General features: G+C 34.0%; 1 long non-coding RNA gene across 1 annotated transcript; it reads right to left on the reverse strand.

The window, feature by feature from the left end:
* Positions 1–1,508: 1,508 nt before the first annotated feature.
* On the reverse strand, positions 1,509–14,631 carry LOC128314476 (uncharacterized). Its single transcript, XR_008296174.1, has 3 exons — positions 14,566–14,631; positions 4,229–4,401; positions 1,509–1,679 (listed from the first exon to the last, which is right to left on the reverse strand). It is a non-coding gene; the product is annotated as an uncharacterized LOC128314476 (long non-coding RNA).
* Between the last annotated feature and the right edge of the window lie 10,495 nt (positions 14,632–25,126).

Genomic DNA, 25,126 nt, shown 5'->3' on the forward strand with positions numbered 1-25,126 from the left:
AAATTAATAACTAATATAAGATAGAAAGGATTGTGCATTAACTCAGTCATATATGTGACTAGGTGAAGACAGCTTATTTTCATCTGGCTAGTTTCTATGAATCTAAATCTTAAACCAAATGCCAAGTTCTCTGATCACTTTTGCCACATTAGATGAGGTAAAGGAGATTGAAAATGTTTAGGGTTTGGCTTGGAAAGGCAAATACCTAGAATAATATTTGCTAACATTGTTTGGCAGACTAATAAAGAGAATATGGTAAAATTATTAGTAGATCCATAAGACGGTATGGTAAGCAGAATAGTGTAGTGAATCCCACTTCCCCTCTGCCACCAAAAGAAGTTCATGCCCTAAGGATATGTGGTAATGTTATGTTACCTGGCCAAAAGACAATGCAGATGTGATCGAGGTTATGGATTTAAGATGAAGAGATTACTGTGGATTATCTGGGAGGAAGGGATCAATATAATCACATGAGTTCTTAAAAGTAGAGAATCTTTCCTTGGCCCTGAAGAGAGATATAATGATAGAAAACTGGCCAGAGAAGTGGCAGCAAGATAAGGGTGCCTCTGAAACATAAGTGTTTTATAAAAGGAATGCAGAAGTTTGAAGGGCTCAAAGGTGGTCTCCAATAGATAGCCAGCAATGAAACAGAGACCTGAGCTCTGAAACCACATAGAACTGAATTCGGTCAACACATGAATGAGCTTTGAATTTCTTTCTGCTAGAGCCTCCAGAAAATATCAGTGCTGCTGACCCCTTGACATTAGCCTGTTGAGATCCACGTGAGACTTCTGACCTCCAGAACTGTAAGATAATAAATTTGTGTTGTTATATGGTGCTATGTTTGGGGCAATTTTTTAAAGTAACTTAAATATATAGATATATATAAATAATAATATTAATTAATTAATTAATTAATTAATTAATTTTGAGAGAGAACACAAGCAGGGGAGGGGCAGAGAGAGAGGGAAAGAGAGAATCCCAAGCAGTCTGCACACTGTCAACACAGAGCTCGATGTTGGGCTCAAGCTCACTGCAAGATCATGACCTGAACTGAAATCAAGAGTTGGATGAATCCCAGGCACCCCTGGGGAATTATTTTTTTATTGAAGCAATAGAAAACTAATACATTGGGCAATATAGTTTTCCAGGCATTATAAGCAAGGTACAGAATTGTGCATGTTCCTAGGGACATAAGATGGATGGTGAGATTGAACAAGGTGGATTACATTTATAAAAATGAATGGAAAGATGGCTGAAAAGTCTTCCAAAGGAAAAGACAAAAATGAATAAAAAGAATTCCACCATATTAATCCCAATTACATCCCTTGAATGGTAACAGCATTTGTTACTTCTAATTCATTTATTCCTCACAATGTTGTCGAATAAATATTCTCTATTTAAAATTAAAATTTTTCAAAACCATAGTACTTTGCATGGACTGCGGTGAAATATGCATGGAATAGGTTCATTAAATACATTAGAATAGCAAACACTTTTGCTGCTTTACTTTTAACTTATAACAAAAACTTTTCCTCATTGTTGTGTCATCTGCTCTCCACTTCTGTTTTTGTTCATTATATCTTCTTTCCTTTCATTCAAACAGTGATGTGATTTTGACCCAGTCTTTTTTATTGACAAAATATTATAACGTAGGGCTCATTTCAGTTCCTGAATCACTAGACACAATTAAACAGCAATAATGTTCAAATAAAATAATTGGAATTAGAAGTTCAAAAAGAAAATAATCATACTCAACTAAGTATATAACATTTTTGAAACCAGTTGGGCATTCATTATTGGAAAGAAATAGTCAACTTATGTGATAGTAAGTGATACATATGTGTGAACCCCCCCACGCACATTTACATTTACATATGTATATTCATATATGCAATTTATATATATACATATATATATGTATATACACACATATGTGTACATATTTATTTTTATGTTTTTACTGAATTACCTAAAAGAAAACATAATTTTCAGTACCATTTTATACGAATGGTATCACAATTTGAAGATAATTTGGTAAATTGATTTATTTTCAAAATATGCCTAATACTCCATATATATGAGTTCATGTATTTTTCATCAATCATATAATACGATTTCTAGTGTCTTATACTATAATTATGTTTCAGTGTTGCATATTCTAATTTATATTAAGGTTTATAATTTCTTTTCAACAGAAATATTGATTTTGGGTTATGTTGATTGGCCAAGTAATGATAAAAATGGGAAAAAAGAATTCAAATTATTAAAAATATATTATTAATATTATTAAATTTTCACATTTTACTTAGCACTATTTAAGAATAATCTTACTCTCCACACACTTTGATTTGTCATTCACCCTTTGTGCTGAACATTAATAAGGGATAGCAGAATGGAGTGATACAGGTGGCAAAAAGTGTCAGGAGTATTTCAGTTCTTGTGAAAAGTAATTGTAAGAGAAGTACTTTTAAGATTTTAGACAATTAGATTTTGTTCTTCAGTGATCACTCTTTGTCAATGCCATAAGAAAACCTGTATAGAACAAAATTGATAACCCAGGATTTTTCCCAATTCTTCAACCATTTCTTCATGTCAACTCCGCATTTCCACAGTCTAAATACTTTAGGGATTAATTTTCTCTTCCAGTTCATAAATCCAAATTAAAGAAGCATCCCTTCAGAGGAAAACAGCTGTTAGAAATTCCAGCAGCAACTGATTTTATTGTTCATGTATTTGTCATGTGTCCTTTAATAGTTAGAAAGAAGAACTTGTGATGGGTCAGTAAGAGTTATATTGCTGTAATTGATTTATTACATTGTTATTACCTTGTTTCAATAAGTGCCCTTCTCTAATTGCCATAAAAAGCATTCATTACCATTAATTTGAGATTATTCTTGGGTTCATGTGAATTATTGAAAAGAAAGAGATCTGGGTGTAGGGTTAAGAACACATAAAGCACTCTATTCTCAGATCTTATTTCTGTGGGATTTACGTAAAGTACATTGAACTTAGCACATAAAGTAAAAATCAAAATGTTACTTAGCCTTCAGCTAATAAAAAAAAATCCCAGAAGATTTCTCAGTTAAAAAGAAGGAGTTTGGACTTTCAAATCAGAGTAAGACAAACACATTTTCTCCACAAGATTCATATGATGCAATAGTGGCAGACTTTTAGACATGTTTTCAATGTTGGTATCAGTAGGCTATCAAATTAATGGACAGTGAAGATTATTTTCTATATTCACAATTTGCTGAAGGGCTTATATAGGGAAACTTTTGCAGATGGGATTTTAGTAATCAGATAAGTATATTTATACAAGAAAGATTTTTAAGTATGTATAAAGGGGTGAAGAGGCAATAGAGTCAAAAGTATTAACCATTCAACTTGAATACATAGAATAATGAAAACTGTTGGGTCAAAAAGACTTCAAACTTTCTTGGTTAGAACATCAAAGGAAGTCTGTTATTGCCTAATCAGGTGAAAAAAATTGTGAACCTGAATAAAATGTTTAGGGCATTAAGACCTCTATGTCAAGAGGTCTTTATTGGTCAAGAACCAATTCAATAAAGTTGAATTCAGACACAAGTGTAATTTTTGAGAAAAAAATTTTTTTTCAAATGGGCAATAATATAGAGTATTTATCCAATGTTTTTCATTTTTATTGTCATATCTGATTAAAAATAATTATGGTTTAGGAGCTATAATTAATTTAACCCCACTTATCCAGAGTTATCCAGAACTTCTTGATCTGCATGGTCTCTTCCCTTGTGAGATTGTTTTAGATCAAATTTAGTCCAACATTTAGAAAACTAAATAAAAATAACCATTTCTATATTACTTAAAAAATTCTCTCAATAAGGAAATTAGGGGTAATATTTTTGTTTCCTTTTTAATGTGGCATTCAATTAAGAATCCTTTCATTTCTATATATCATCAGTTTAAGGAGCTGAACATCCTTAGTATGATGAGAGCACTACTTACTGTTCAGAGGCTTGTTTTTCAATCTGTTTTACTGAAGACAGGACAAAGAGATGAATAAAATGTACATTCAAAATAAATAATTCCTTCAGCTATATAAATGTGCCAAAATGCCATGGTGATTTTTATAATACAATTGCTGCAAAGGGTGCTGAGATTATTCTCCCCCCCTTCTTTTTGTCCTACTCACATAGTCCTGTTCAATTTATTCTGTCAGCAAGTTAACAAAAATCAAATGAACAAGAACCCGATGTTCTGAAGAAAGTATTTAGAAAGAGACTGGAGGTTTTGCTGTCTCAGCTGGGAGGTGTGGCATATACCCTTCTCCAGTGATCTCTGACTGCATTTGGACTGTCAAGATAGTGGTGGAAGCCAGGAACATCTTCACCATCTGTGCTTGGCATCCGCTTTATAGAGTGACTGCCAAAGGAGAAACAGCTTCTTTTAGTACACACCTCAGTGCAATTTTCCTACCTTTTAACTCCCCATGAGGTTACATTACAGAAGACTTGGCAGCAGAGTAGTGCACCAATTGAAAATGTAAGAATTGTACAAAATTCAGCAAATCTCCATTTTAGAGGAAGTATTTGCTGTCTGGACACTTCTAGGCATAATCCATTTGCTAAACTTCATACATTTACCTAAATCAGATACTGTAGTTTGACAAAAATATTCTTTTCTTGAAATGCCGTGAATAAAATTTATGCATGAGAAGGGATAGGTTTAAAGCCTAAATTAGAAAAAAAAATCTGAAATAGTCTGAATGCAACAATTTTAATAATTATGGGTACTGAATGGAAGAGACTGATTTCATTATATCATTTTGCTTTATTGGATAACTTCTAGTATTCTATAATGTAGATGGTGTACATAGAAATAGTGAATAAAAATGAGGAAAAAAAGCTAGATAAACCTTGAGGTAAGGAAGAACATAAAAGTATATAAATGAAAAAGCCTAAAGCCTATTTTTACCCTATATATATTCAAATCAAAATCTATTCATATGCACCTATGAATGTTTATGTAAATATATTAACATTGAATATTCACTGTGCTTAAGACATTGTGTCTGATGTTGCCATTGACACAAGCTCTCCTTGTACACACTTGAATGGGTCCATAGTCTGATGGGAGAAGCCTTTTGTATGAAATGATTACTGAAACATTATTTAGAGTTGTTTGCACCCATTGAGTGCTGGATAAATATTTTTGAACGACTATACATAAGTTAATAACTGCTCTCAGGTAGCTTACAACCTTATAAAGGAAATACATATATAAATAAACTTAACACAATCAACTTTTGAAAGTTATTACTAAATCACAAAAACTTCCTATTATGTTTTCAAAAGTTAGAAAATTCATATATACTTGAAGTAATCAGAAAGGTAGTATTTTAGATATAATTAAAGAATGTATTAGAAAAAGACAATAGGAAATATTGGGAGTATCTTGTGTACTGAAGGAATTAGAAATATTTAATAATAACTCGCCTGATTTGACTGATGCATTACATATGGTAATGCATTGGGAAATGGCAGTAAATAATACAGGAAAGCTAATGTTGTATTATACACTGTCCTCAGTACCTGGATTAGGAATTGTATATGATTAGATGAGAAAAGAAGGGACGTAATGAATCAATAGCTGAACCAGAGAAGTTTTATTAGTAGCACTTAAAGATTAAGTCATATATACAGGACAAATTGGAGAAAAGATACTGCATGCAGGAAGACTGATTGAAAGAGATAAAAGCAATGATAATGAGGGATCACACTAAGGTGGTGGCTTTGGGAATAAGGTGGATTCAAGAGAAGTCATTTTGTAAGTGGAATAATACTGGATCCCCTTGAGGTCTTTCTTGTCCTACCAACATATCTAAGCACTTATATAATTCCAAAACTCTTGAATATTTTTTTGAGTTAACAGAAAAGGGAAATCACCCCATCAAAATAAAAATATTTAAAAATATGTTTTGGGGCTCCTGGGTGGCTTAATAGTTTAGGTGTACGACTCTTGGTTTCTGCTCAGGTCATGATCTCACGGTTTGTGATCTAGAGCCCTGCACTGGACTCCGCACCGACGGATTTGAGCCTGCTTGGGATTCTCTCTCCTTCTCTCTCTGTCCCTACCTGCTCATGCTTGCTCTCTCTCTCTCTCTCTCTCTCTCTCTCTCAAAATAAATAAATAAACTTAAAAAAATAAAAATCCTTTTTAAGCATCTTACCTTCCCTCTTATATTTCACAGTACATATTTCTTTGATCTCTCTTCTTTCTTTACTGTTGTCAGATCATCTTTTCCAAAAAAAAAAAATCTTATTTTCGCAAATAAAACTGTTTTAAAGGTATGTAACTTCAGGGGAAGTATAGTACTTTTATAGTTCTATTTGTCTCATGAAAAAGAAACTTCTCCCTCCAATCCCTGACCCTAGAATTTTGGTGAATGAATTTCTACATTTACAAATATATAAGGGCAGCCTTCATATAAGGTTGATGAAAACAGAAAGGAAAATCTGTGACCTGTATAACCACTTGATTGTCTATATTACTCCACTCCAGTATCTAATGAATGAGCTACCAGGGTTATTGTGTTGCCAGATATTCTGATGAGTTGTATTTTAGGATTCAAAAAGTTATTGGACAAAGTTCAAAGCACATACTAAGTACTTAATAATTATTAACTATTATAACCATTTGAATTCCTTCTCTTATTGTTAGAGCCAATTCTCTTAACTAGCTTTTTCCAAATATGAAAGTAGTTAACTCTATGCTCATCTCCCTTCAGTTTATTTGCTGTAATATTTATTTGGTCTAATCCTGGAACTGTTTCCCTAAGAATTTTATTTGATGTTTTTATTTGTATTTTCCCCAAGAATTTTAAACAGTGTTAGTAAGATGTTCAAATTGAAATGCCCGTAAATCAATAATATAAGAAAAACGTGTAGAAAATTACATAAGGAAAACTCAAAAGAGATATTGGCTGTGAAAGCGTTTGCACAGACAGTGGGAGCAGTGGATGGGCTTGCCAGGGAAAGTGCAGCTACATGTAAAAGAAGGAGGGAGGGAGAGCTAACAAGTAGAGAGAAGACTGACTTTTTGAAAATGTCTAGATTTGAGTAAAAAGAATGAAGCTAATGAGGAGAGTTATGATCAAAGGAAAACCAAGAAAGCACAGTGATTAGAGAACCTGGAGTAAAAATAGGTAGTTGTTATGATACATGGCAGAAGAGTGGATGGGAAAATAGATATATTGAGGAATATTGCGTTGATTTTTTCCCCCACTATTATAGAGAGGTCTGAAACCGGATATCTATGAGTAAGTTAATTAAGAACTGAGCTGTAGGTTGTTGCTGCTATTTAAAGAGGTTAGGAAATAGGTAAGAGGAACACTACCATGAGGTGAGTTCCAAGTCACATGATTTAAACCACACAGAATCTGCATTACCACTGATGAGGAGGAATAGAGGGCACTGGTCCAAACACAGGTGAGCTTTTAAACTACATGGCCTTTAATATTTTTCTTATCATAATACTATATAATTCTATTCAATAAGGTCACAAGCTAGAAGTGTGAATATGTAGTAAGTTCAAAGGTCATGACGTTTCCCTGAAGTGTGTTCATTCTAGAAATACTTGCTATGGAAGAATTACTTGAGTCAGACTCTATTCAAGAAACTGTGAATATGGTGGCAAATAATATGAATAATGTATGTGTCTTAACGGAATTTACATGACAGTTGGGAGGCATTTCCAGAAAGTAAAGTAGTAAAATTACATATTAACAACATTTTGGATATCAATATATGATATGAAGCACATGAAAACAACAGTATGACAAAAAAAAAAAAGACTTGGATGAATAGAATCATACTTTTATGTAGATAATTGAAAAATACCTTTGAAAAAGGTTTATTTTTGAGAAAGAGAACACATGTAAACAGGAGCAAGGGGGAGGGCGGAGGGGGGCAGGGGGGGATTGAGAATCTGAAGCAGAGAAGCCCAGTGCAGGGCTTGAACTCTGAGTCATCATGACATGAGCTGAAGTCAGATGCTTAACCCACCTGAAGTCAAATGCTTAACCCCCTGAGCCATCCAGGCGTGCCTAAAAATGACTTTCTTGAATGGTGACACCGCCTAGAAACTTGAAGCTGGGAAGGGAGCTAGCTGTGAAAAGAGTTGTAGGAGGAGAGTTTCTATCTGTGTAATCTGCACATGGAATGACCCTGAGCTCGGTTTGTGGGAAATAGATAAAAGCCAATGCTGTGGATAGTCATAAGTAAAGGAGAAAGTGGTAGAATATTGGTATAGTACTGATTAGACCATTAAAGAGGAGAGACAGGAGATGTCTGCAAGGGTAGAAATAATTGATGAGAAAAATGCAAGAAAAAATCAGGTGGGTATTGAGTGAGACTAACCTTTAACCTATAAAGATATGAAGAACATTTAACTGAGACAAAAGTGCTTTTGAAAGAGAGATTGAGGATTTGAAGATCAGTATTCATATCATAAACCCAGTTATATACCCAGTGGAATACCCAGTAAAATAGGGAGTAGTCTCTGAGAAGGAGGGGAATAAAGAGAGACTGGCTACCTAGAAAGGGAAAGTAAAACACATTTGGATCATTTTCTCAGAAAATGAAAAATAAATAAAAAGTTATATATTTCCATCACCAATTAAAATTAATTTGTACATTATATAAACACTTATTAAGCATTTGCTGTCTATGAGATTAGGGATGAGACACTGGGAATATGAAAAATAATGTGACCCCTCCCATTGAAGTTCATACTTGGGTAAGAGATAGCACAGTCTGGAGTACCGTGAGTCTGTAGTAGATTCATCAACATAAATTTATAAATGTATCCCATAAGTCATAATCACATAAATAACAATAAATATCTTTGTTTCATTCTGTTCCACTAATAACAAAATCTTTAGTGTGTGCACTCTGGAATTTTGCATTAATAACAGTTTGGAGAGTAATACATAACCATAAATTGTCCTCAGGCCTGTAATTTGCTGTGTTGACAAACATAGAAATTGATAATGCAGAGTGAATCATAAACATTATCTTGAATTAATGCAGCTGCTTGCTTTGATATGCAATTATTTGTATTCAGTTATCTTACTAAGACCTATTAAAATATGTAGAAACATATGGAGTTTTCTTTGATCCTCAATGTCTATGTGTGCAATGCCAGTAAACACTAAATTAATGTACAGATAGATACATAGGACTAACTCTGAACTCTGATGTCTTAAGAAGTTGAGCTGTACTCTTTGTCAGCTAAAGTGCAGTGATACTAAATGTCAAATATTTTGTGCAAAGTTGTATTACTGTTCATCCTTGGCTGGGTCAAGAGTAAATTGTTAGCCAACACCTTGTAGGGCCTCCTAATTAAATTCTTGAATTAATTAGTGTGCAGTAAAGATGTTCGTATTTCTGTATGAATCCATCACTACAATTTTGGCTTCCAATGTGCATTTTATTAAGTTATTTAAATATTTTAAAATATTGGAAATGGGCTTACATAGACTACACATATCCAACTAATTATGCCCAAAATAATCTTTTTCCCCAACATTTTTTTTCTTGCCAGATCCCTCTCTACCATTTGTTTATCCAAAACTATAAAGGCATAAGAGATTTAAAAAAACCAAAAAAACATATTTTAAGCTTACTAAAAAGCAGTGAGTCTTTTGCCAAAATCCCAAATTTCTAGCTCCAGAATTTTCTCCTGTGGTTCAGTAGTTCCAATTTTCAGTTGGACACCAAGATGTTTATATCATGAAGCACTTTAAATTTGTCCTGTACAGAATCTGATTAAATTATCCCTTTACCCAATAAAACACAAAATATATAAAAGTCCTGATTTATCTCCTGTATATTCTTTCTTGTCAAACTTCTTATTAGGTAGCTACACAGCACATGAAACTACAAACCTAAAAGTCATTTCTATATTTTCTTTATTATATCTCATTCAACCAATTAATTGTCAAGGGGTTTGAATGCAGTTTCAAATGTTTACTCAAATGCCCTTTGCTTATAGGTACACTTGTCTCTATTTTAATGCAAACCCCAGGCCTTTTTGGATCCTGATGATAGCACCCTATCCTGTGTCTTTTTTAGCTTCCAATCTCATTCCTGTTTGATTACTAGTTTTATCTTATGAAAAAAAACTTAATTCTTGATTTAATAATTTCCAATTTTGCTTATAATAGTCAAGAGTCAACAATTCCCTTAATTATTAAATCCGAATTTGTCTACATGGATTTGTGTTACATTGGAAACCTAGTGTTTTGTACACTTACTATTGCAAATAAGATCAGTTTCTGGAAACTGATTTTCTTTCCTATGTAATTTTTGTTTTTATCTTCTGTTGATTCTTAGAAGGGTATGGAGACCATATATATGGGAACCACTTAGGGTAGGTTTGTCAAAAATAATACTTATATTACTTTATTCTTGTTGCTATCAAAAATTACCACAAACTTAATGGCTCAGAACAATACAGATATATTTCTACGGTGAGATTCCTAAAATCAACATGTTGGCAGGGCTGCATTTCTTTTGTTTTATTTATTTTTGAGAGAGAGTGCATGTGGGAGGGGCAGAGAGAGAGAGAGAGAGAGAGAGAGAGAGAATACCAAGCAGGCTCTGCACTGATAGTGTGAGACTTAAGCTTAAACTCACAAACCATGAGATCATGACCTGAGCCTAAATAAAGAGTCACTTGCTCAACTGCCTGAGGCACCCAGGTGCCCCAGAAGGGCTGCATTTCTTCTGGAGGCTCTACAGGAGAATCTGTGTCCTTGTCTTTTTCAGCTACTAGAAGCCACCTACATTACCTGTCTTCAAAGCCAGTAGTGTAAAAACCCCAAATCTTCTCTTCCTGTCAACCTTTCTTTCCCTCACTCTGTCTTTGTCTCTCCTTTCATCATCAATTTTTTTCCAACTCTGTCCACTCTGCCTACCTTTAATAAGGACATATGTGATTATATTATGTCCATCCAGATTATACAGGACAGTTTTTCCATCTTAAAACCTTTAATCATATCTGCAAAGTACTTTTGACATGTAAAGTAACATAATCACTGGTTGCAAGGATTAGGACATAGGTAGCTTTGGAGAGGAAGCATTATTCTGATTTAAAAAAATATGTTACAACACTCCAGTAATCAAAAGTCTGGTGCTGGCATAAAACCAGACATATAAATAAATGGAACTGGATAGAGAACCCAAATAGTCACAAATATATGGTCAGCTGAAGCCTTACAAGAGTGTCAAGAATTCACAATGGGGAAAATATAGTTTCTGATAAATAGTGTTGGATGAACTGAATATTCACATCAAAAAAATTGAAACTGGACCCTTATTATACTACATATTTTAAAAATGAATTCAAAATGGATAAAAGACTAAAAAAGACCTTAAACAATACAACTCTTAGAAGAAACGTGGCTTCTAGACACCAGATTTGGCAATGATTTCTTGGCTGTAACACAAAAAGCATAGTTAAGAAAAGCAAAAAGAGACAAATGAGACTATATCAAAATAAAAAGCTTCTGCACAGCAAAGGAAACAATCAACAAGATGAAAAGGCAACTTACAGCATGGGAGAAAATATTTGCAGGCCATATATCTGATAAGGAGTTAATATCCAAAATAAATAGAATCTCATCCAAATCCGTAAAAAAAAGAAAATAAGTAAATAAAAATAAAAGAAAAAAAACGATTAAAAAATGGGCAAAGGATCTGAACTGACATTTCACCAAAGAAATCTTCCAAATGGCCATCAGATTTTGAAAAGGTGCTCAGTATCACTGGTCATTGGGGAAATGTAAATCAAAACCACATGAGCTATTACTTCACACCTATTAAAATGACTGTTATCAAAGAGAGAGAGAAGTGTTGACAAGGATGTGGAGAAAGGGAAATATTTGTGCACTGTTCGTGGGAAATTAAATTGGTGGAGCCACTATTGAAAACAGTATGGAGATTCCTCAAAAATTTTTAGATAGAATTACCATTTGATCCAGTAATCCCACTTCTGTCTACCAAAATGATCCTGAGGAATTCACTTCACACTATAGAATCAGACTCTGAATTTGAAACGCCAAATCTACATGTTAACCCTCCTGTGACTCTTGAAGAATTAATCAAAAACATTTGAAAACAAAGATGAAAACTTGGAATATGCAAAAGAAAGAAAGAAAAGAAGAAAGGGAATCCTGATGGCATTCCAACATTTAATTTTAATTCATTTTAATGCATTTCTGGCATCTGGATACTTTTTAAAATGTCTATTTTTGAGAGAGAGAAAGAGAGGGCTGGGGGGCAGAGAGAGAGAGAGAAGGATACAGAGAATCCCAAGCAGGCTCCACACTGTTAGCACCGACCCTGATGTGGGGCTCAAATTCATGAATCATGAGATCATGACCTGAACTGAGATCAAGAGTTGGACACTTGACAGACTGAGCCACTCAGGCACCCTGAGCATCTGGATATTTTGTAGAGCTGAGTTTTACAAACAAAAACTTGAAACTAATAAAAAACACTATAATTTCTCTTTAAGCTAAATTTTCTACCATAATTTACTTTCTTCCTTTTCATTCAATCTATACTTAATCCATTTTGGATGTCTTGCCGTACTGCAAAAATGCCATTCACTTTTATACATCCATACCTTTGTTCTTGTTAGAAGGCTATTCATTCAACTTGAAAATTTCTTTTTACCAATGCCATTTCAATGTCACTTTACTTTTGAGTATCTCCTAAATCCTCTGGAACATAAACAGTAGGCCCATTTTGTATTCTCTTATGTTTTTCTGTTGCCTTTAGTTCTCCAACAGCGTATCTTCTCAGGGTTTCTAATAGTTTCTATAACTTCTTCTATAAGAAGATAGGATGTTTCTTTCCAGCTCTCCTTTTTTTTTAATGTAAAAGATTAATGCATACTTTTATTTTGAGAGGGAGTGAGAGAGGAGAGGTAGAGAGAGAGGAAGAGAGAGAATCCTAAGCAGGCTCTGCGCGGTCAGTGTGGTGCTTAACTCAGGGCCAGATCCCATGATCCATGGAAATCATGATCTGGACCAAAATGAAGAGTTGGACACTTAACGAACTGAGCCACCCAGGCGCCCCTCCCCTCTTTTCTTTGTGAACCCTCACCAGAACTTCCCTTAATGTCCATATTACCTGCATGCCTTTCAAAACTCCACCAGCCTCTACTCCATCCTAAAGCCCTTCCATATTTTTAGGCATTTGTTATAGCAGAACCTGGCTCTTGGTTCCAAAATCTGTGTTGGTCTGTGAGGGCTGCCACAGCAAAACATAGACAAAAGCATAGACAAAAGTAGGTGAAGCAGCTTACGTCATCAAAGTGTATTTTCTCACAGTTCTGGAGATTAAACATCCAAGACCAGAGGTGCCAGCACTATTAGTTCTGGTGGGAGTTCTCTTCCTGGCTTGCAGACAACCACCTTCTTCCTGTGTCCTCACTTGGCCCTTCCTCAGAGTGTGTGCAGAGAGAGAAAGAGAGGATCTCTTTTTTTTCCTATAGGCCAAACGATCCTGTTGGATGAGGACCCTGCTTTTGTGACTTCATTTAACTTTACCTCTTAGAAGACCTCTAAATACAATCATGTTGGGGTTCACAGCATAATAAGTAGGTCTCTCATGGCATATTAAATTTTTTAATATAATTAGTTAGCCTTGTACCTATCCTAGATTATGTGCTAAGAATTCTAGTTATCCCAGTTAACCCTTACAACTTATTTTCTTTGTGGTGGTCCTCAATTGAGGATCACTTAAATTATCCCATTCTATGAGTCATGCATTATTAACTTCATTTGGCAGCTTTAGATATTGAGATTTAGAAAGATTAAATAATTTTTCCATAGTCACATAGAAGGTATATAACAAAGCAACATATCAATCCAAATATCTGACACCAAAGTCCATCTCTTAAAAACTTGATCATACTGGAAAACAGAATGAATGATGCAGCCACAGGGTTCATATGAATATGTTTTATCTTTGACCACATTCAAATCAATGAGTCATATTTGCAAAGAATTTCAATAAAGATAAATGATTGAAATAGTGTTAAAATGAATTCCTTTAAATGCCTGTGGAAAACCAAAGAATCTAATTTTGCAAATTAGAAGATTCAACAAAGATGGAGATATCTTTGCAGCATGTCAGGGATAATTCCACGTATGTATCCACCAAATACTCTATAAAGTAGTTTTCATATGTTGCATGGTTATATGAAAAAAGGAAAGATGAAATTGTTTTGCTTCAGAGCCAAACATGTAATTTTATATTATTATCTACACATTCTCATTAATCTTTTCTGATTTAACCAAAGTTGAATGAAATATTAGCATGACAAAATGTATCACTACATAAATTACCACCTTGTTAATGAAGTATGCAAACAACTACGAGAAGATGTTTTATGACATTACTCACTTTACTCGTCAAGTAGCAAACATGTGGTCCACCCAGTTAGTTACAGTTAGAAGAAAAAAAGATAAGAAGTCACCAAGTTGAGTTTTGGTAACAGATTATGGTTTCATACCTAGTAATATAGTGCCAGTGGCATTTTGTGACTCATCAAGCAGGAGATTTAAAAAAGGAAAACTTCTTTCTCAAAGGCTGATGGTATATGTTTATGTGTGTGTGTGTGTGTGTGTGTGTGTGTGTGTGTGTTGTGTGTGTGTGTGCATGCACACATGCATGAGTTTATTTTACTTTAACTTGTAAGATGAAGAAAAGTAATGCTTAAAAACAGTATGGATAAAAAAAGATGAGAATGATCACAGATCTGAGAATGTGTTAAAAGGAAAGCAGTGTGGGGGCATCTGGATAGCTCAGTCAGTTAGACACCTGACTCTCGAACTCAGCTCAGGTCTTGATCTCAGGGTTGTGAGTTCAAGCCCTGCGTTGGGCTCCACGGTGGGTGTGAAACCAACTTAAAAAAATAGAAAGGAAAAGAAGAGAAAAGAAAAAAGAAAAGAAAAGAATTGTGGTTTAGAGGCAGGAGATGGTTGAGAGGCAAGACCAACCATTACAGATTGTAAAAACCTTATTGTGAGTCTAAACTTTCACTTTTATAAGATACTGGGATTTTCATACCTTCTGTAACTGTCTCAAAAGGGTATCTTGAGACATGAATTAAAACAAGTAATGAGAACATTTTAAAGCATATAAACCATAATAGAAGTGTAGGTAATGCAATTATTGTTTAACCAAAATAATATGGTTAAGATCATGGACCCCAGGTTAACTGAGTTACTTTAACTGAGTTAACTGAGGTTAATGAAGTTTAAATTTTGGCTCTGCCTCTTCCTAGCCTTCTCTTTCTTGCTTATATTTATGCTTATGTCTCCTTATCTATTAAATGGGGTCATGAGTGAAGCTGTCTCAGAAGCACCTGGTGAGGATTAATATTCTAAATAGATGTATATAGCACTTGTAATAATGCCTAGCAAATAATGAGAACTTTTGAAGTGTCTTAAGTGATCATTATTTGTTATCATGGCCCTGTTCTCTTTTGTTTCTGGATCACACTGAGTAACAGAAATAAAATTTTATTTTGCATATCTCATAAGCAAAATGAAACTTTAACTCTAAATCACAATTAATACAGTGTTATAAAAATTCAGAGATGGTTTTCTTTACATTATTTAGTAAAGGTCAGGAGATCTTTTTATACTAACATACTCTTTCTGTGACGAACTAAATTTCTTTGGAGAGGACATAGGTTATTTCAACCTATAGATTTATAAGTTTAAACAATAAAAATTAATAAACTAGTTGAATTACCAATTAGAGAAAACTCTTTTAAAATTTAGGAACATGTATATCATCCATAACACACAGTGTTGCATTTAAAATACTAATGTTCCATGTTTGTGCTCAATGAGTTACAATCAAGAAACTATTAAAACCTACCAGCCAATTGATACCACATTGTTGAGGGAATGAATCATGGAAAATTTCCTACAAACTTAACAAAAGATGATTCCAGTTTCCGTACAGGGAAACGTTTCTTAGAAGATGTAGCCTTTTATACACCAGTGATTAATTGCCTGAAGTATTTACATTTAATGAAATTTCCAATTTACCTAATAATTTTTATCAGTATTAATTTATGTTAGAGAAATGAAGAGAAGATCTTCAAAGATATCTTGAATTAGATATTATCCCACTTACTTACTGCTGCGTAAACAGTCACCCCAAAATTCGATGGGTTAAAGAAACAACGTATGTTTTACCCATGAATATGCAAGTTGGGAAGAAGCAAGCAGGGGTGGTTCCTCATTGCCTCATTCTGCAAGAGGCGAATTGCCTCAAAGGCTGGGACTAGAATCAGCGGACAGCATGGTTAGGGAGTCGATGCTGATTGTCAGTCAAAAGGCAGAAGATGCTAAAATGAAGATAATGACTTGTAGACAACATTAAATCCAAGGCATTGTTCTCTCCCCTTGATTTGGGTGGTAACAATATGAAGCCTAGGTGATTAATCTAAAACCTTTAGCTAGGAACTCAGAAAGAACTAAGGCAGTACTGCATAGACTATTTCAAGTAGGAAAAAAAAGGCCCTTTAAGAAACTTAAGCCTCTCTGTTAAATCATAGGTCATCCAAATTGTAAGGACATTGCCCTACAGTAGCTTGACAGGGACTTAAGCAAGAGGTGGCTCATTTCAAGAAAATCTGTGGATGCGGTTTTCATCTAATTTTATACAATTGGAGGTGGGAGGGCTGAGTCAGAAAACTATGTCCTAAGGAGCAAACAAGCCCAAGGAATATTTTTGTGAGTAAAGATTCACAGGCACACTGCCACACTCATCCATTTATATACTGTCTTTGCCTGCATTTGCACAACCACTGAAGAGTTGAGTAGTTGTGATGGAGAACCACATGGCTGAAAAATGAAAAACATTTACTTTTTGGCCCTTTACAGAAAATAGTTTGCTAACCCCTAGTATAGAGCATTCATTTATTTGTAAGCAACCTAAATAGCCCTCAAAGTAATTGTATCAGCTTGAACTTAAAGGAGCAGGAACAGCACCAAGTGGACAGAAGCTTTTGGACCCTCCTACTCTGTGGACAATAAGACTGAAGAAACTACCTAACTACAGGCAAGGGGTGTTTTATGTAAAGGAAAGGTTTAACCAGAAGTTGAGTAAAAGACTCATAGGGTTAAGCCAAGAACTGTAAAAAACATCTTTCCCAAGTGTAATTTCCAGTGAAGCTATCCTATAATTAAATAAAGGACAACACATGCCTGACTGGATTTCAGAATTGCTATGGCTTAGTGATAGTTATTTTCTCCCCTTGTCACTTGGGAGTATCTAGAGCACTTATCTTATATCTATTTCCCCGGTATATGGGTGTGTGTGTGTGTGTGTGTATGTACTCGTATATAAAGCAGTAGTTAAATCAGGTGATACTGACTTGAAATCAGACTACTTTAGTTCAAATCTCTTCACTTTCTTTTATAATTTGTGTGGCCCCTGGCCCCTCAGTTTCCCTTTTATAAAGTAATGATAATTCCAATTTTATCATTTGTCTTCAAGGATATTTAATGAAATAATCCATCTGAGGCACATAGAAAATTGATTGCAATGTAATAAAATCTTAGTAATTTTATATTCCTTTTTTTACTATCATTATATCATTATTATTTTGGAAAGATAATATTCTACATTCAGTCTTCCTATATAATAATAAAACTGATAAGGTTATATTTAGAATACTTTACAAAAGTACTGACATTATCTTGGTAATATGCACTTTAACTGTTATATTAAATTAATCATGAACATTCATATATATGTTAGCCTACTAGAAATCACATCATATGCACATTGAGTTAACTAATAATTTTTTTACTTTGCCTCTGTGTATTCCAATCATAATGGGTTTATTAAACGTCATGAATTGAAGATAATCACATATTTAGTTATACATTTATTCAGTGCTACTGATTTTAGCTTCAAAGTCATATTTTCTTTCTTATAGTCTTGACCTAATTTTTCTAAGTGTAATGTGCAAATCTAAAATTAAACTATTGTTAACTTACTGATTAGATTCTTTATTGAGGTACTTTTCTTCTATGGCCTTGTTTTTAAAAATCACAATCATTTTTTATACTGTTTTCATACATTTGGTACATCTTATTATTCATTTCATATCCCTATTTCATTCAGCGTAAATTATGCTGCAGTAAATGATCCTATAATATCAATGGCTTATGACAAACAGTTTATTTCTTACTCATGTTGCATGTCCATGGTGGGTCCACTGTCTTGGCTCCATGTCTGTTCACTCAGAGAGTTAGCTTAAGAGAGTAGTCACAATTTGGTTAAAAACTTGTCTTGTGACAAAGAGAAAGTAACTTGGCATAGCCACAAGTTGGCACATTTAATTGACAGAGCAACTTATGTGGCACTTTTTGAGTTCAGTGGAAAGGTAATGTATCTCCTCTGGTATCACCACAATTCACACGATTACACCTAATTTTTATGCATAGGTAGAGGGTGGGGCAGAAAATTTTTTCACAGTTATTCAGTGTACCACTTCCCCCATCTGCACACAAAGTACATACCATCCCTTCTCCAGGAGCACAACACAAAAGTGCCATCAGCATTCAGCATGGGATCAAAATCTGGGATCTCATGAATGGATATATATGTGTTTCCTCTAACTAGGCTAACTGTATCTTAGGAGGTAGGGTATATCAAACCAGAGTCATGGAATAATGACTTACTTGCTACTTTCATTGTCCCATCCTTCAATTTCAGATGCTTATTATAAAGGTGGGTTTTTTTTTTGTTCGAATTTTGGTTTTGTTTTGTCTTGTCTTGTTTTTCTGTATATAAGGATGTAGCCATGATAAAAGGAAGAGGATATAGCCGCATCACTCCATGATGTAGATATGCTGAGTAATATTCAGTGGATTATTTTTGGAAAGGTTTGTAAATAGAATCTGACTTGAAGAGTCCACTGTGCTCCTAGCCCCCAGCTCTTACCATCACATTAGCTCTGAGTTTTCAGTTTGCTGCCTTGGATGTCATAGTTGGAATCAGAGACAAACTGATGAATATTATAAGACCCTTGTTTTCATCATTCCTAGAAATTTGAATAGTTCACATTTTGTTCTTTAAACATTTTATATTTATTTTCACACTACAACAGGTACTTTTTAGTCTTTTCCTTTGTATACCACTTCCACTTTTGTTTTCCAAAAAACAGTCAATGATATCTTATTCAAAGAGTAAACATTCCAGAATCCATCTCTTGCCTCAGACTTGCCTTAGAGTCTCAAGATGTTGTGCTATATCTGCTACTTTATACTATATCTGCTACTTTATATATGTAGAAATTCTTGGTTTCAGGCACAGGAATACGTTAGGATGATATATCAGGAAAATGAGGCAATTTAGTTTCATAGAAAGGAAGTGAGGTTTAACCCAGACAGTCCAGAGTTTAAATTCTGATTCTAGTATTTCTGAACTGTGTGCCTGTCTCATGGACATTCCCTGCAGCATAGCAGGGATTTAAGAGTAGTTATCGCCCTATCTTATAATAGAAGAATAGTTATTACCCTTGTGGATTTAGGTAAACAAAAGTAGCAATTATATAGGAACTTAGCAGAATGAGATAATGTAATTAAATAAGAAGCACTGTACCTAAATTATCAAAGACACTTGACATATTTGTCTATACTGGCTTCTCCATAATATTCATATTTTTTCAGATGTGTGCATTTTCTCTGAGTCCAGATATTCCTATCTTCCTAGCATCATCGATGAAGTTCCCGAAATTAGATTTCTTTTATTAAGGAATTCACCCACATTAGTCTCCTAATCAGGTGATTATAGTGAAGTTTTCTAAATTTCAAGTTGCAGTTTTATGGAAGTTGTTGATGCTTCCCTAGATGAATGTCAGCTCCTCCTTCATTGGGTAGAAACCAGGTCTTGCAGCTACTCCTCAGTTGCTAACAAGTGGGGAAGAGTGGGCAGTGCCATCAGCTGGATTGACATCAGGTCTTGACAGGGATGTAGAGAGTCTGGAATTTGTGCTGCTGACCTCTTGGCAGCAAAAGTTTGCAGCAATTTACCCACGTAGCACACAAGCTACACCTAATGACCAGGCCCAGGTTCTACTATCCCAGCTTCTCAAGGATGCACAGCTAATGAAAGGAACAGGACTCCTTATCCAAGCCACAGAAGAGTTTAGTGACAACTACTCATGTCATTTTTTTATGTATTTTGCTTAAGAAAATCACTCAACAAAGTCTGATGCTTCTGCCCTGAGGCCATTTCGCTTTGCTAACAGGTTCTCCCACAAGGGCAGTAGGGCACAAAATGGTGGTCATTTAATGGCAAACTGTAAGTTGTATCTTGGATGAGAGGGGCAATGGAAATTATTTGTGCTAAGAGGAATCAATAAGGCATCAACAAATAAGCTCCATGTATATAATCATTCATTTAATTGCTTCATTTGTTCTTTGAAACCCTATATAGGGATATGAAGCTACCTTTGCCAGGGGAAAATAATGGCAAAATAATGGCAAAAGGATGAGAGAAAAATTATTAATCATTTTGGCAAAAAATTCAGAACAGCTAAAAATAGTCTTAATTCAAGTACAAGAATATAGGTATCTGTAATTGGATAGCTAAGAAGATTTACCATTGGCAAATTCATCGAGGGTTCTATACAGCTAAGTGATGAGTTGGCAAGGCAAATGGTTTCCTGACTAATTAAACACTGAGCAGGGAGGGACCCAGAAGTGCCCCAAATTTGTGATAAAAGAAGCTTGGATCATAAAAATAAAAGAAGGACCAAAAAGGAAATATTTCCATGTATTCTAACATAGTACATAACCACATGAAAGAATATACTGCACACCTTGGATTATATCACCTTAGGACAGAACATTATGGCAAGCTGGACCACTACTATTCCTACTGTCACAAAACCAACTTGGTCTACAAGGTGATCTAAACTGGCATAGAAAAACATGAATTTTTTTTAAATTAAAAATAAATGTACTTATTGGTTGGAAGACTACATGGTCAAGGAAAAAAAAGGAGGTGTCATTAGAAGAATTAACAGCCCATATCCATTTATAATGTTTAGAGTTTGAAGCAATGTTTTTATATTAACTACCTGGTTGCTAAAGCAAAGTAGGAAATATGATCAAGTGATAAAATGTGTAAGATTTATATTGAGACTAGTAGACATTTAAAAAAATTAAAAAAAAAAGGCGGGGGGCACCTGGGTTGCTCAGTCAGTTAAGCATCTGACTTCAGCTTAGGTCATGATCTCACAGTTCCTGACTTGGAGCCTTGCATCGCGCTCTGTGCTGAAGGCTCAGAGCCTGGAGGCTGCTTCGGAGTCTGTGTCTCCCTCTCTCTCTGTCCCTACCCCACTCATGCTCTGTCTCTCTCTGTCTCTCTAAAAAAAATAATAATAAATAAATAAAATATTTTTTAAAAAAATTTAAAAAGACTAATAGAAAAAACCCTCCATAAAGATTTATAAATTTCTCAGTAGAGTAAAAGTGCTGCTCTTATTCTCTTCCTACACACACTCACTCACACACACACACACACACACACACACACACTCACACACACACACAAATGTATGTTCTGTATAACTTACATGATTTTGTGCTAGACTCAAAATTCATGTAGTCTATTCAATAGAATGAAAATTACAAGATCCAGGCAATTTTGACATGGTGTTTAAAAAGTGATTTAAAACACCAAGTTTGTAGAAGTTGGTTTAAAAAGGTCAATTTATTAGATTCTCATCTCTTTTAAATGGGAAGTCTCATAAAAAAACCCACGGCAAAATGGCTCTACAAGGACATTATTACTTAGTGATAATGCATAGTCATGTATTAATTTATTTTTTCATTCATTCAGCATTGTCAGTATGAAATATGCAGAGATTTATGCTCAAAATAAATTTATATGTATAACCATAAACTAGAAATGTGCCATTTTTAAAGATGGCCCTTTGGATGCAGGAGACTAGTAGAAAAAATTACAAGACTTTGTCATATGTGTTAGGATGAAAATATGGAGTTAGTTGTAGGGCCTGAGACTTGATACTTAGTCTGAGAATGAGGGAAAGATATTTGACAATGATCAATATATTAATGTGTTGTGTGTTTAACTTAGGATTCTTAAAGTTTAGCATTCAATTTGATTATTATATTAGTTCATATATTTTATTTTTATTAAGTATTTGTACTTTCTTCATAATGACTTTTACATGCTGTTAAGTTAAAAAATTTTTTTGAAATTTTATTTTGTTTATTAAAGATTTTACATGCAGTAACAAAATGTAAAATAAAACAGAAAACAAATACTATCCCACTATTTCTTTAATCAATTCATGATTGCTTTCATTCAGTAAGTTTCTCAAGCTACAAAGGTGAACAGGGCTGGTCTTGAGTTGGATGGCAAAGGAGGAAAGGAAGGAGCCACTTGGTATAATCAGGGAGTTTTACAAGGTTAGCAATGTTGAACCTTTAAAAGGAGTAAAAGTTTGCCAGATGACAAATGTAGAGAGTATGTTCCAGGAGAGTAAAGCCTTACAATAACATTATGTTTTCACCAGAATCCCATTTTTCTTATTTATGACAGTGTTTTGACAAAGCTTTTTATTCAATACCTCGTGATACTCTAGGGAACAGACGTACTGTATTAGCAAAGCTACCACTCTCATCTGCCTACACTGATGTAATGCTAACATGTTTCTATTTTTTAAAGATTTAATTAAGTTTAATTCGTCTTAAAAAGAAATAGTTTTTTTAAATGATAATCTTTCAAAGTAATATATCCATTTTACTGCTGCAAAGTGGATTGGTGGCTTCCTGTAATGATGACAAAATAAAGCATATCGAGGCTGTTGAATACATGATATTAAATGTGGTTGTATTTAAACCCCGTGGGCTGGTGTTACTTTTAGGACTAGTGTAGATGTCAGCAAAATAACATTCCGAGGTTCCAATATTTCAAATATATCGTGAGACAGAAAAATCATACATAATGTAAACTAATGGAATTCTATATAACTGAAAACAAATTCTATATGTTTAACATTGGATATATATATGTGTGTGTGTGTGTGTGTGTGTGTGTGTGTGTGTGTGTGTGTATAAATATGTATGTAAAATAAGACAGAAAACAAATACTATCCCACTATTTCTTTAATCAATTCATGATGTGTATAAATGTGTGTGTGTATATATATATATATATGAAATAAAAAGAAGGAGGGCTCTAAAATACGTAGTCATTAGGAGAGGGAACTGCTTAAAAAAAGTTACAGAAGTGCTTCTTAGCTGTCCTACTGCTTCCTTGGGTAGAGAATATTTCAAAGCCAATTATTGGAAATAGTAGAGAATATTTTCTACATATTTTGTGTGGATTCAGCATCACTTAAGTATTACTGAAAACTTGGGTAAAATGTTTTCAAACTTAGAAGAAAATGCTGTACATCCTAATTAATAATAGCTTATCATTATTAATGTATCTTTCCATTCTCCCCCTTTGTGGAAAATAATTTTTATCTGCTTTATTATTCAAAATAAAAACTTTGCCATTCACTAATACATCTTTCTTCCAGATGAATTGTATGTTGTATAATTTTTTTTTCAATTTTATGGAAGAAGAAAAATATTTTTGGTCATGTTTATAAATCCATTTTGTCATGGAGTAAACACCTTTTAAACCTCTTTTAAATGTTTATTTACCTTTGAGAGAGAGGGGAGAGGCAGGAGGGGCAGAGAGAGAGAGGAAGACACAGACTCCAAAGCAGGCTCCAGGCTCTGAGCTGTCAGCACAGAGCCTGATGTGGGGCTCAAACCTACAAACTGTGAGATCATGACCTGAGCTGAAGTCAGAAGCTCAACCAGCTGAGCCACCCAGGCACCCCAAGTCATGACTTTTTAAATCTGAATATACAAGCCTAAAATAAATGAAAGAGTAACAGTTAGTTTTCTACTAATATAATCTATATGTCATATATGACCTGTATATTCCATATGTCACCTTGCCTGGTAACTCCAAAAATTTGCAACTGTGAAAAAAGCGGTGTAAGTATCTTCTAGTTTACCAGAAACTAAAGACATAATATAAACAATTTTGTCTAGACTTTGAACAAAAAGACAGCTCTAAAGTATATTTTGGGTGAAAATTGGTTCTGATATCTGACAACATATTATAATGTCTCATAATAAGATTTCTTTGTTTTATTGGATGTGGTTTTTTAATTACAATTGTAGTGAGTTCTGTCAAAAACATATTTAAGTTGTGGCATGTTGCCATGCTTGGAGTTGGTGTTTGCTACTTTCTTTCAAATAGTTCAGGAATATGTATATGTATATGTGTATATATATATATATATATATATATATATATGCATCGATATATGTATATATATATACATACACATACTTTCATATGCATATATACATTTACCTGTGTGTACATACATGAACATATATCTGTATGTTCACAAATATTAAAATATATTAAACAAATATGACATAACATCGGCAAGTTAATTTATGTTTTGGGTGTGTTGGTCTTTATATTAGCACTCTTTCAACTTTTCTATATATTTAAAAATTTTTCATAACAACAAAATCCAATGCTCTCACCACTGCCCACTGTATTTTCATGTGTCTCTTAACACTTTTCAATTTGATTCTTTTTTAATTTTTGATTCTCATTTGCTTCAAAATATATCAAAGTGAGCCATGAAACCTACCTTACTGAGACCCATTCTGTTTGGGAGCTACCTTCAAATTCATGGTGAATATCAATGTTTCAGGCACAACCTCCCACTGCTTTCACTTCCAGTAAAGAGCATGGCCTTGCCCATATTTTGACTGTCTCTTGTAACCATCCCTTCCCTCTAAAATTATGGGCAATAAAATAAAATAAAATGAAATAAAATAAAATAAAAAATAACTGATTGTTTTATTTTCCTGTACTTTCTACTGTAATTCTTGCTATTTTTCACCTCATTAAATACTATATTTAAAAAGTGGAAAGTTTGGTTACCTCATCCAGAATAGCTTCCCAAAGCTTAAAGTCTCAGGTTG

Source organism: Acinonyx jubatus, chromosome A1 (genome assembly GCF_027475565.1).
Source record: "Acinonyx jubatus isolate Ajub_Pintada_27869175 chromosome A1, VMU_Ajub_asm_v1.0, whole genome shotgun sequence".
In the NCBI taxonomy this organism is placed as follows: Eukaryota; Metazoa; Chordata; class Mammalia; order Carnivora; family Felidae; genus Acinonyx; species Acinonyx jubatus.